Source organism: Medicago sativa, chromosome 8 (assembly GCF_051527215.1).
Source record: "Medicago sativa cultivar Bolivia chromosome 8, Bolivia_mono, whole genome shotgun sequence".
Taxonomy (NCBI): Eukaryota; Viridiplantae; Streptophyta; class Magnoliopsida; order Fabales; family Fabaceae; genus Medicago; species Medicago sativa.
In genome coordinates this window covers 91,141,778-91,154,389 of record NC_140756.1, presented here as the reverse complement: position 1 = coordinate 91,154,389, position 12,612 = coordinate 91,141,778, and the positions used below count along the sequence as shown (strand labels likewise).

Genomic DNA, 12,612 nt, shown 5'->3' with positions numbered 1-12,612 from the left:
TTATGATGATAAAATTTGAATCGATCAACCACATTAGTGTGATACAACTAATCGATGTTTGAATATCTGAACTATTTGATTAGAGGATAATTTGTGGCCGGTGTGTTTGAAAAAAAAAAAATACTTCCACCATAGTAAATGATAAACATTGAAATCTAAATAGTCAAATGTTTTTGTTCTAAATTTTGAATAGAATACATGTTTCTGACTCATATTTTGTTAGGTCAAAGAGTATATTGAGATATGTCAACTATTTAAACAAATATCGATTTCTTCCAAGATTGGTATTCATAATTGTGGCAATAGAGTAAATTTAGTTAGAAATTACTATTAACTACTAAATAGAGTTGAGTATGTGCGTTGGTTTTGTGCGTTGGAGTTCATAATATGACTTTGATTTTCTAGTTTACATGAGATTACAAAAGCTCAATTAGCATAATCTAAGCAGGTTAAAAAGAAATGTTTAACAAATAATTAGGGGAGTTTCATATTTTTCTTCATTAATTTGTCTTATGTTCGTTGATACAATTCATCTTTATTCTTAATCAATTTTTTTCAACATAACTTTTGACAAACTGATCATTTATGCTGGGGACCTCCATGAGACATACACGATTGCATCTTTCACATGAAACTACAATCACTCATAAATATCTCATGAAAATACTTGACTTAAATAAACTTCACATTCACGTTCACACTCACAAAATTATTCATCGTAATTATTTGTTTTTCATTTCTAAATTACCATGATAGCCCAAGCAACAGTATTTCTACAAAGGGATATATGAGGTAAATAAAAATTGTTGTTCTGTTTCTGAAGAGCATTAGGTCTTGATAAACTGTTTCTGAAGAGCATTAGGTCTTGATAAACTTGGATGCGAATAATATATTATAGGCTAAAATATGGTATTGGTCCCTGCAAAATAGGTCAGTTTTGATTTTAGTCCCTGCAAATTTTTTTATGGTTTTTGGTCCCTGCAAAAATAGGTCAGTTTTGGTTTTAGTCCCTGCAATTTTTTTTTATAGTTTTTGGTCCCTGCAAAAATAGGTCAGTTTTGGTTTTAGTCCCTGCAAATTTTTTTTTATAGTTTTTGGTCCCTGCAAAAATTTTTGTTTTTGAAAATAGTCTCTAGCCTCAATTATGTGATGATTTGTCACTTTTGTGCATATGTGGCATATGTGCTTACTTAATAAAAAGAATATTATTTTTTATAATTTATATAACAATAATTATTTTTTAATTAAAAAATAATAATAAAATAGATACAATAATTATTTTTTAATTTATAAAAGTGAAAATCATCACATAAATGGGGTCAGGGACTATTTCCAAAAATAAAAATTTTTGCAGGGACCAAAAACTATAAAAAAAAATTGCAGGGACTAAAACCAAAACTGACCTATTTTTGTAGGGACCAAAAACTATAAAAAAAATTTGCAGGGACTAAAACCAAAACTGATCTATTTTGCAGGGACCAATACCATATTTAAGCTTATATTATATCATGGGAATGAAGAAGAATTCACAGTTAAGCTAAGCACCGGCCTTTTCAGGATCAAAGAGAAACGGGGAGAAGGATTCTGATTCCTAAAACCTCAACAAGTCGGACAAAAGATAATAGAAGATAGGTAACGAGTCTAATCAATCAATTACTCCCTCCGTTTCAAAATGAGTGTCGTTTTAGGTGTTTACACACATATTAAGAAATGCAATGATTAAGAGAAAGAGAATGGTTATTTTACCAAATTATCCTTATTAACTATTTGTTAGTTTTAAAAGTAATACTTTGGAAGTAGTGTGCATAGTATTAATTGGAGGGTACAATTGAAAAGAAAACGTTATTATTGCATTGGAAACTGAAAGCGACACTCATTTTGAAACAATTTTTTTTGGCTAAAGCGACACTCATTTTGAAACGGAGGGAGTATCATATAGTCAAACTGTGAAGCCCGGATACGAGATACGATACGGATACGATACTGCACCGATACGTCGATACGGTAAAATTTCAAAAATCAAGATACGATACGGCTGAGATACGTTAATAAAAAAAATTATATAATTAAATGTACAATATAATTATAACCATTTTTTTAATATGCAAATATATTAACAAACAAAAGAAATCAGTCATAGGCTTGTAGCACATCAACATAAATATAAATAATATTGACGATTAAGAGAGTGATGATTAGTCAATTACATCAAAATATATCCCGAAAAGAGCACCATCAGTGCTATATTATATCCGTTAGTGTTATACTTTATCAATCCAAAAAAGAAGCAATATATCCAAAAAAGAACATCAGTACTCAAGAGTTAAGTTATTTTAGTTATGATTAATTGGGAAATATTGGGACAGGTATCGGTGCATGATAATTATTGGATACTCTCCTGATACGTATCGGGAAGTATCGGATAATTATTTTTTTAAAAAATAAAATTTAATCTTCGGATACCCTCTTGATACGTATCGGAAAGTATCGGGCAGGTATCGGTGCAGGATACGCAGAGGATACGATACGTCATCCACTTTGAAGTATCGGGGCTTCACAGGTCAAGACCCTATAAAGTTTTTTATTTTTTTTTTATTTTGTGGTGGCTGGGTTTGAACCTGGACCTTGCATATATTATGCATTGTCTTTACCAACTGAGTTAAACTCACAAGAACATAGAGAGTTTATTTCTTTCTTTTTTTTTTGGTCAGGTAGCCTAGTGACTAAAATTCACCTTATAAGCTGAATAAATTGGATGTCTGGGTTCGAACCCCGGCCACTGCATATAATAATGCATTGTCCTACCAATTGAGGGTTTATTTCTATTAAGGATATAACTGTGTTTAGAATTCACAATACAAGAAAGGAAAAATATGATTGAAATAAAAGAGCTTAAGGAGTAAAAATCAATAATCATAATATTCATTACTTTTACTAATTTTCCTTTCTTTTATTGGAAAACATTTACATTCGGACGAGCTGGAGTTTAATTACTTCCTCTATCTTATATTTTTTTTCTAGCAGTGGTCGGAGCTCACACAATTAAATGTGGAGAAGTGGGGTGTCTAGGGTTTGAACCCCGACCCCTGCATAAATTATGCAATGTCCCTACCAACTGAGCTAAGCTCACGGGGACCTTCCTCTATCTTATATAAAGTGACATATAAAGGAAGAAAAAAAAAAATACATGTTAAGTTATGTTTTGTTTTCATTAACATATTCACATAGAATTCTCTTAATTTTTGTACCCAAAACAAAAATATATCTCAATTTGCAAGATTTTTTTTTTCCTTTTCAAATAACCTATTTTGATGTTTTTTTTTCTTCATAAAACTACCATACTTGAAACAAAAATCCCGGAATCACCCAATTTTTTTGTGAGGCCTTGCATCTCCAATCAATGAGATAGGACTTTTAGATCGGTTGATGGAATAACCAATTTAATAAGTGGTCAACTCCGGCGTTCCATACAATGAGGTAGGACTTTTTAGATCAATTTAGGCAAGAATCGATTTAATAAGTGCTCATTAGAGTTACCCACCTTTCTATCAACCCTTTGTGGAGCGTCTATGCTCCAAACAGAGAAGTAGTGCGTATTTGATCGGTTAATCAATCCAAAATGTCCTTACTTGCCACTTGGGACCACGGGACCCTACAAAATTGACAGAAAGCATAACAACTATATAAGTTGTGTTAGACGTTAAGTGAATAGTGTGACTCGTTCTTTTACAAATGAATCATTATCCATAACTCGTTTCCCTCTATTTATTTTATCATGTTTCACTTTGCAATGAGTCCTTAATATCTAATGAAATACATTGAATTCCTTTTGTAAGAAAATCGTTTTGATTTTTTTTTATCAAAACCAGATAAAACAATACACATTAGCATCCCTTTAAAAAAAATACACATTGGCGTTAACTATACACAAGGTTCATGGAGCATATATATAAAGAAAAAAAAAAAAAAAAAACTTCACGGATTAGAGTATAAATCCTAAACATTAACTATTATGAAAAATGAAAAGATTAATCCTCAATGTTAACTTATTTTTTAATTGGCAAAATATAGTAATAAAAAAAGGGGCAACACAAGCCTACTTATATACATACATAGAAACAAACACAAATAAAGCAAATCAAACAACACCATAAACAACCATTAACCCCCAAACATTATAACAGTTCCACTTTCCATTCGTAAAGATTACAAGAGTGACACATGTAGTTTTTGTCATAAAATAATCTAGTTGAGAAAGCTTTCCCTCTATCTTATACTCCCTCTGTCCTGGAATATCTGACCTATTTTCTAAAAAAAATTGTCCCAAAATAACTGAGTCATTTCAATTTTCAATACAACTTTCATTATTTCCAATACAATATAACACTAAATGAATACTACTTTTATTCTCAATACAATATATTACACTTTCCCCTTTATTTATACATTTTTCTTAATCTGTGTGAAATGAGCCAAGGGCTCAGATAAATTGGGACGGAGGGAGTATTAACTTTTTTTTTAAAGGGGAGAGAATATTAACTTTACACATGTAGTTTTGACATTATAATTTCTAATAAGTGACACTAGCTAATTATGTCAAAAAAAAATAAGTGACACTAGCTAATTAAAATACGAAAGGATAGATATAGATTAGTCAATGACCATAGATAGATACATTATGGTGTTTAAGGTTGGAAAGAAACCCATTATATATAATATTAAGCACAAGAAAGAAAGAAAAAAAAATTTAATAAAAAAAAGCAGGGTCGAAAGGTGGAAGTGGGGGAGAAAAGATGACTTTTATAGAGTGGTTGATGAATTGTTTTCATTCTAAAGTCTGAGACGACAAGAGGAACGGACACAAGGTATAAAGTTGTAAAGTTATATGTGTTGGGAGAATACGACAACATACTACCTTTTCTCTTGTTCTGTTTTTTCTGCATCTTTGACAAAACCTAATTTTTTATGACTACTCTCTCCATAATTTTTCTGTACAGAAATATTCCTTTTTATACTTGCACACACGTCATGAATAATAAATTTGTAAAGTTATATATCAATTTATTTTATAGTTTATAATTTATTCGTCTGAAATAATTATTTAATAAAAATAAAAACTATTTAATATATGCTTCTGATTTTTGTATGAGAAAAATATATGCTTAATTTTACCTTCCTTTATTCCTTTCTAAAACAGCCAAACTTCTATTTGAATAAAGAGCTTAAAGTATTTTATTCTCTTAAATGGATGACGATAGTGCCACACACTCCATAAACGTAGGTAAGTTTTTGTTTGGACAACCATCAGCATAGTTGCAAATTGGATGTTTTTGTCATAAAATAATCCAAGTTGAGAATGTTTTCTTAATTGACTTTTTTTCACTAAATACCGTTGTTTCAAATTTATAGAATACATTGTAATCAATTTTTTGTACAATACCACGAAAATCATATATAACTTTAACATTGCTAAAACTGTAAATGATAAATATGCAAAAGACTTTACAACATTCAAGTTAATTTCTTAAAACAACATAAAGTCCACAAATATAATAAAATCAAAGCGATCTAATATGTAATGAATCGAAGGTGACAAACAATACCGCAACAAGCAGCAAACAAAATAATATCGTATTTAGACAAAAAAAATCATAAAAAATAGGAATATGTGTGAAAACACTTATTTAGATCAAAAGACAAAAAAAATTGTTGAGTGGGTGGTTCCACACAAGAAAAATGGTCCAAAATCACCCTTCTCCATTGAATGAAGAAGAAGGAAGAGAGAGTGAAGAAGAAGGAAGAGAGAGAATTAAATATATAACTGAAAATTTGAAAGATATCTTATAAAAAAAAAAGACAATAAAAAACTCAAGAGAACAATTTATATTTAAAGACCGAATAATAATATATAACCTTCAATTGATAATAGAATCTAAGAGCACACCGTAGTGTCGCTCTTCCAACAATCAATCAACGCGTGATCAACGAGAAACTCTCAACGGCCTCGTCAACATGTTTTTCTCTCAATTCAATGGAAACTAAACTTATAAAAGAACATATGGATACGGTCAAAAATACACATTCTTTTATGTTAAATCTTTCACTCATTTCACTCAAAAATTGATTTGAGGGTCAGAGCGTTTACGTTACAAAGTTGCCCTAAAGATCAACGTATTTATTAATTTCACCAACTTTTGCTATCAAATTTGTCCTGTGCAATTAAGGAAGAAATCATCTTGTTCGTCCTTTTTTTCTTTTCGAACCGTATATAATCATGGATTCTTTACCGAATGCATTGTACCAGTAATCCCTGAGCTAGACTTTAATTAATTCAATCAAATGATTTCGCACTATGGACAAATCATATTCAATATTCATGATCATGTTCACGAAACGTACCATTCTCACCTTTTTCTAATTTCCACGGGTGAAGAATTATTCATTTGTGGTAACTCAATTCACTTGAATATACTGTTTGGCTAACGTGTATTATTGATTGATTGTGATTAAGACTTTATTAATGAGAACCTCCGTTGTTTGGTTTAGGGCGTAGTTTGAGACATCAGATTGTGCTCCACTCCCATGTTCGAGTCAAATAAGTATTAATAATTCATGTGTTAGGTCGGTTCATACAAAATTTTGATCTGACTTCAATTAGATCTTTATTAATAGACTGTGAGATTGATCTTCTAGAAAATTAGTTGATCTTTTACATTGAATACCAATTTTATTTTATTTTAAAACTTTAGTTATGGCTTATTTAAATTAGTACTCATTTAAGTGCATTTGTTTATATTGTCTTATACATAAAACAAAAATTTTACTAAGGTTGGGTTTAGCTAGCTGAAAGGATTAGTGATCTCACAAAATGAATCAATGTTGCAATTCGTAACAGAGATATACTCATATTTAATATTTAACAATGCTTTAAATATGATTACTCATGTGTGAAATAAAATAAAATAAAAACTTTTAATTTTAAAATAGTCCCTTTTCAATTACAGTATATTGGTTTAGTTGGTGCAGATAAGATTCTTTAAGAATGCATACAGAGATATCTTCAAATTTTAATTTCTAGAAATTATTATTTTTATTGTTTTCAATTCAACTTTCAATGGACATATTTTCTAGTGAGAGAAAATCCAACTTCTCTCTAAACTTTCTTTCTCTTTCGTTCATCGAGGAGGGGTGATTTTAGGTCATTTTTTGACCTAGAATCACCCCTCTACATCTTTTTTCCCTTTTCTTTCAATTTAAATAAGTGATTTTCACATATATCAAGTTTTTCCTGTTGTGTTTTTTGTGATTTCGTCGTATAAGTGCGACGTTGTGTTGTTCGTCGTCTTGTGTGGCGTTTGTTTTCGCGTCTTGTCGCGGTGTTCGTTTAGTTCCTATTGAAAGATCGACATCAGTCAATTACAAAATCAACAAATGATTTGGGCGTCAACATTGCAGATCCGGAAGCATGGGTATTTCGGTGACTTAGGGTTTATCATATTATTTGTAGGCATTTTGCCGTTGTATGCTATTAACTTGGGTGTTGTGAGTTTGTTCGCAGATTCATCCTTTGCGTTTTTAGCGATGTTTGTATCTGATGTACTCTATCAATTTGAATGAATGAATATCGTTTTGTTTTTGTCAAAAAAAAATCAACTTTCAATAAGTATATAACGGAAAAAAAAAATTATTTCATCATATTATAAAGTATATCTAAAAGGTGTTTTGTTCAAAAGTATATCTAAAAAGTTAACTTTTTACATTTTTAATATGCCACTTCCGAAACCATCCAAACTTCCTAATAATAGTAGCCAAAAAGAAGTATACAAAGAAATATTTATTTAATTGATCCATATAAACCTTATATATTGATGGGTTGTTAGATTAACAGGGTTAGGCAAATTAAAGATATTATGATTAGCATACATGGCTACTACGGTCATAAAGAAGAGGGGGGGAAAAAATCTTGGGGCAGCTAGGGACAGAGTCGAATATAGTTGGATCACTATGACTTGAAATTTTTTAGAGAGATCTAATAGATCGAGAAGTGTAAGAAAAAGACATAACAAAAAAGGATGAAAATAAATGAGAACACATGCGTTGTTGATGTCTTAAAGAAGACGATAGAGTCAAAAAAATAGGCAAATATGAATGAAATGAATGTGAAGTATACACAAAGCATTACTTGTCTTGTTTTGGTCACTTGCACTTTTGGTAGTCCAACTTGACAAAAACTACAACTAATTCATTAATGACCTTGCGTAGCGTTGAAAACATGCTTCAGTTAGAGGCTGCTATGGTTCCAAAAACCGGCTTACTAATTTCTTTAACGCGTTCATTATGAAAAATGATTAATGAAGAAGTTGTTTTAAAGTAATTAATTAATCACACACTCAATCCTTCTCTTGTTGTATTCAAGTTCAACTCTTTCTTTCTTGATAAAACTTTTCTTCTTTTGGTATCTTCGGTGCAATTTACATTACTTTTCTTTCGAACCAAGAATGGAAATTGATAATGACGTATGCACATAACGGTATAGCTAAGAACATTCATTCTTTAATTACTAGCAAAGTTTGTTTTTACTAATTGATGATAAGGAAATACTACTCAAATACGTTAACTGCAAAACAATCATTTGTGTCGGTAGGGATATGTGTTGATTTTTGTTTGGTAATGCCGGTCCCTTTTACCTCAGCTACCAAAAGCAATTGGCAGCAACAACGTTCATGAACCGATCATGTACATTTTACTTACATGGTTGGTGACTAAACTTACAAATAGTAAAGGGTTGTGCTCTACGGCCTTATATGTGGCCTACATATTGGATGGCTCTTGTCATTCTAAACTTGTCCTTTTTCATTACATATCTGAATTTATTCGATAAAATTATTATATGTTTGTGGATGGTGGTTTTTAGGATGGGAAATGTCCCATATGCTCATCATTGGGCATATGTTATATGGTTCAAAATTTTGTTAATAATATGTGTTGCTCTTTGTAGGTAGAAGAAGCCTGTGATATTTAGCATATCCTCTTCACTATTGAGATGGTGAACATATTGGTGTAGTTTAAGAAAAAGAAAAAAAAGGAAAATGAATATTAATGTTTCAAAACTTGATTTATATCTATTTTGTGTTGTTTTTGTTGAGTCGATGTTGATTATATACCAAGTTGAAAACAACTTCATTTAAAAATCTAAAAGTTGAAGCATATAACGAATCAGTAACTAAATTTGGAGAATAAGAATACTTTTGTTTTTTTTATTATTATTATTATTTGGAAAAAGTAAATGATTTTCAATATTTACTTTGAAAACATCAATTAAAGTCACATGCTTGCAAAATTAAAAAAATAATAGTGGTTTGTATTGAAAACAATAGTCTTTAAATTTTCAATGAATGGTATACACCGCTTCTATAGTGAAAATAATAGTAGTTTGTATTGAAAACAATAGTCTTGAAATTTTGATGAAAAACGATGAAAGAAAAAGGGTGAAGGAACAATACTCCATTTTATTAATATTGATAACCATCCTCCATTTAATTGATAAATAAATATATCTATGCTTACACAGGAAGAAAAAAAAATATTTAACTTAAAAGACAAATTAAATAATCTTTTTCTAAGGGGAAAAAATGACACATACCGACCCTTGTTCTACCTCTAACGGTTTTTCTCGATTCTACAAAGGGTCATTGACTTTGTCCTTCCAAAGAGATCTATTTACATTTCTATAACCAACAAAAACGGATATTATCACTCATGTTCATTGTGTATTAACAATAATCAATATTCAATATTTGATACTCAAACACTATTACTACTACTCCGCCGCGACTCTCACACTAGCAGGTAGCAACTCTTGTGAGCTCCGGCGATCGGAGTAGCCATCATCTTCGAGCCTAACCAGCAGCGAAGACTCATGCTCATCAAGGTTGCTTGAATTGTAGCTCTTGTTCAACTGGTGGAAGGAAGGAACTAATACCTTTTCCATCCATTCATCTATTGTGGTTTGGCCTAACCACACTCCACTTGTGATCTTGTCAAGAGCCTCCTCTTGTACTTCAATTGAGATCCCATTTCCAACCACGGCAGAGAATCTCTTTGCGATGCTTGCTGAGAAATTTTGACGAATGAGATCGAAATTCAATGGCTTGAAGACAATGGCATCATCAACAGAATCTAGAAGCTCACGGGGTTTAGAGGGCGACCCTCCGTTGTGATTGTTCTCTTCATGGTCCACTGTGAAGTCACTAGAATTATGTGATCCATCTGCCCTGTCTTCCTCTACATCAGCGGCTTCATTAAGATCAAATGATAAACCTAAGTTCAATTCCTTTCTAGGCTTCAAAGACCTTTCTTCATTCGACAACCAACTGGGTCTGCGTTTTGATACCTTCTTGGTCACTGATAGCCGCAATTGCCAACCTCCACTTGCTAAATTTTCAAGTTTTTCGTCGTCTAGTGGAGCACCATTGGACAGGTAACTAAGGTCCTCAGGCAACCAATTTGAAGTGAGGATAAACATGACATTTCCTAGACTGATTTCACGGCCATGAGAATCAGGGAACCGTCCTTGCTCCATGGCTCGTTTGATGTTCCCGCGGAGAAGGGTGTTGGCTTCATCAATGTCCTCAAGCATGATGACAGAATGTGGGTTCCGTCGGATGGTCTCTACAATGCGATCAAGGACTGTTTTTCCACGGAATTGGTGGGCATCAGAGTCTCCATCTCCACGTCGCTGTGCAAGGGAGATTACTATTGGATTGGACCCTGATACCAGTTCATAAAAAAAAAACATAACGTCTTACCTTATGTTTCGTCAAAAAAACATAACGTCTTACCATGAAGAAGAAAACATGTACTCCGTTTCAAAATGAGTGTCGCTTTAGCTAAAAAAATTTGTTTCAAAATGAGTGTCGCTTTCAGTTTTCAATGCAATAATAACTTTTTCTTTTCGATTGTACCCTCCAATTAATACTCTCCACACTACTTCCAAAGTATTACTTTTAAAACTAACCAATAGTTAATAAGGATAATTTGGTAAAATAACCATTCTCTTTCTCTTAATCATTGCATTTCTTAATATGTGTGTAAACACCTAAAACGACACTCATTTTGAAACGGAGGGAGTACTGACAATCTAACATGCAACAAAATTTTCAACCCAAAAAAAAACATGCAAATTTTCTTGGTTGATAAAAATAATGTAATTAATTCTACTTTAAAATACTCAAACAACCTGCCAAAATCAATTACTTAAATATGTTTTTTAGAAATAATTTTGTCTCTTCCAAAATTAAAACCAAAAGATGCACTTAGATTTTTTTGGCATAACGAGATCAGAATCGCCAGCTTGTTCCGGTCCCATGGACTGACAAATATTATTTAACAAGGTTAGATCATCGCTGCCCCAATGTGGTTATGGGCACGTCTTGTCCAAATTTTCTATTAATTTTTTATTTGGATGATTATATAATTTCTTTTTTCCTTAGATTATCTCTTCCTACAGTGATGTTTTTTTTAATATCCATATACATTCTAGAATTAAGCTCAGATTTCTATACCTAAAGAATATGATTAATTCTCTTCATTCAGTTCAGTGTACATAATGGTACTAATGAATTATATTAAAAAAAGTGCATTTGTAATTTTATTTATAAACATAGATTTTCATGCTTTGATACTATAATATACAAACTCCTAATTAGAACAATATCCACACGGAAAATATATTGTTTATTTTGGATGAAATATATACAAAAATATACCATCTTAGTGTAAGATAATTTTGTTCAATGCCAACATATCAATAATTTGTAGAACCTTTCTCTTAAAACTTTTTTTTTTCTTTCTTTCTTTCTTTTACAATCCAGAAACCTCTCACTCTAACTAAGCTTATCATTTTGTTTAAGTAAGATCTTACTAAGAAATGTTCTTGCATACTATGCAAATCTACACACTTCCACTTGTTTAATATTATTACTCCTACGCCACATTATTATTTTTTTAGTGTAAGAAGAGGTTTGTCCAAATCTCATTTCCTTCTGGGCCTCTTTGCCAGCTACATCAAATCTGACATTAATGTCAAAATTTATCAGGTATGCTGGATAGATATTTTCTCTTTTACTACTACACGTGTTTTTATTTTCAATTAGGTGCAGACATGATCTTTACACCTTTTCATAATAAATTATACGTTGCGGTTTTATTACATTTCATTTGGATATGCTTCTTTAGTAATGTCAAAAAGAAGCAATCTATTTTTCTTTTACAAAGTAGTAGCAATCTATTATTCATTCATAAATAATCAATCAACAAATGGTTATTAAAATAAAATAAAAAAACAACCAACATAGTGTTGGAAGAGTTGATATCACTTCTCTTATGAAATAACCCGAGTTTGATTTCAGAAATCATTCATTTATAAGAGAAAAATATGTTATTTTTTCTGATTCGAAGATTAATTTCATAACAAATCACCTATTCACATGATAATTTACGATGGTATCCCTATTCACATGCTAGCCTATCGGTTGTTGATTGCATGATCTTCTCCTGAAGATTTGTTGAAGTGTTGATTTAAATATTATGGTTTCATGCATTGCAAATGAT

General features: G+C 31.2%; 1 pseudogene; it reads right to left on the bottom strand.

The window, feature by feature from the left end:
- Positions 1 to 9,820: 9,820 nt before the first annotated feature.
- Positions 9,821 to 10,798, bottom strand: LOC146903213 (protein SUPPRESSOR OF MAX2 1A pseudogene; annotated as a pseudogene).
- Between the last annotated feature and the right edge of the window lie 1,814 nt (positions 10,799 to 12,612).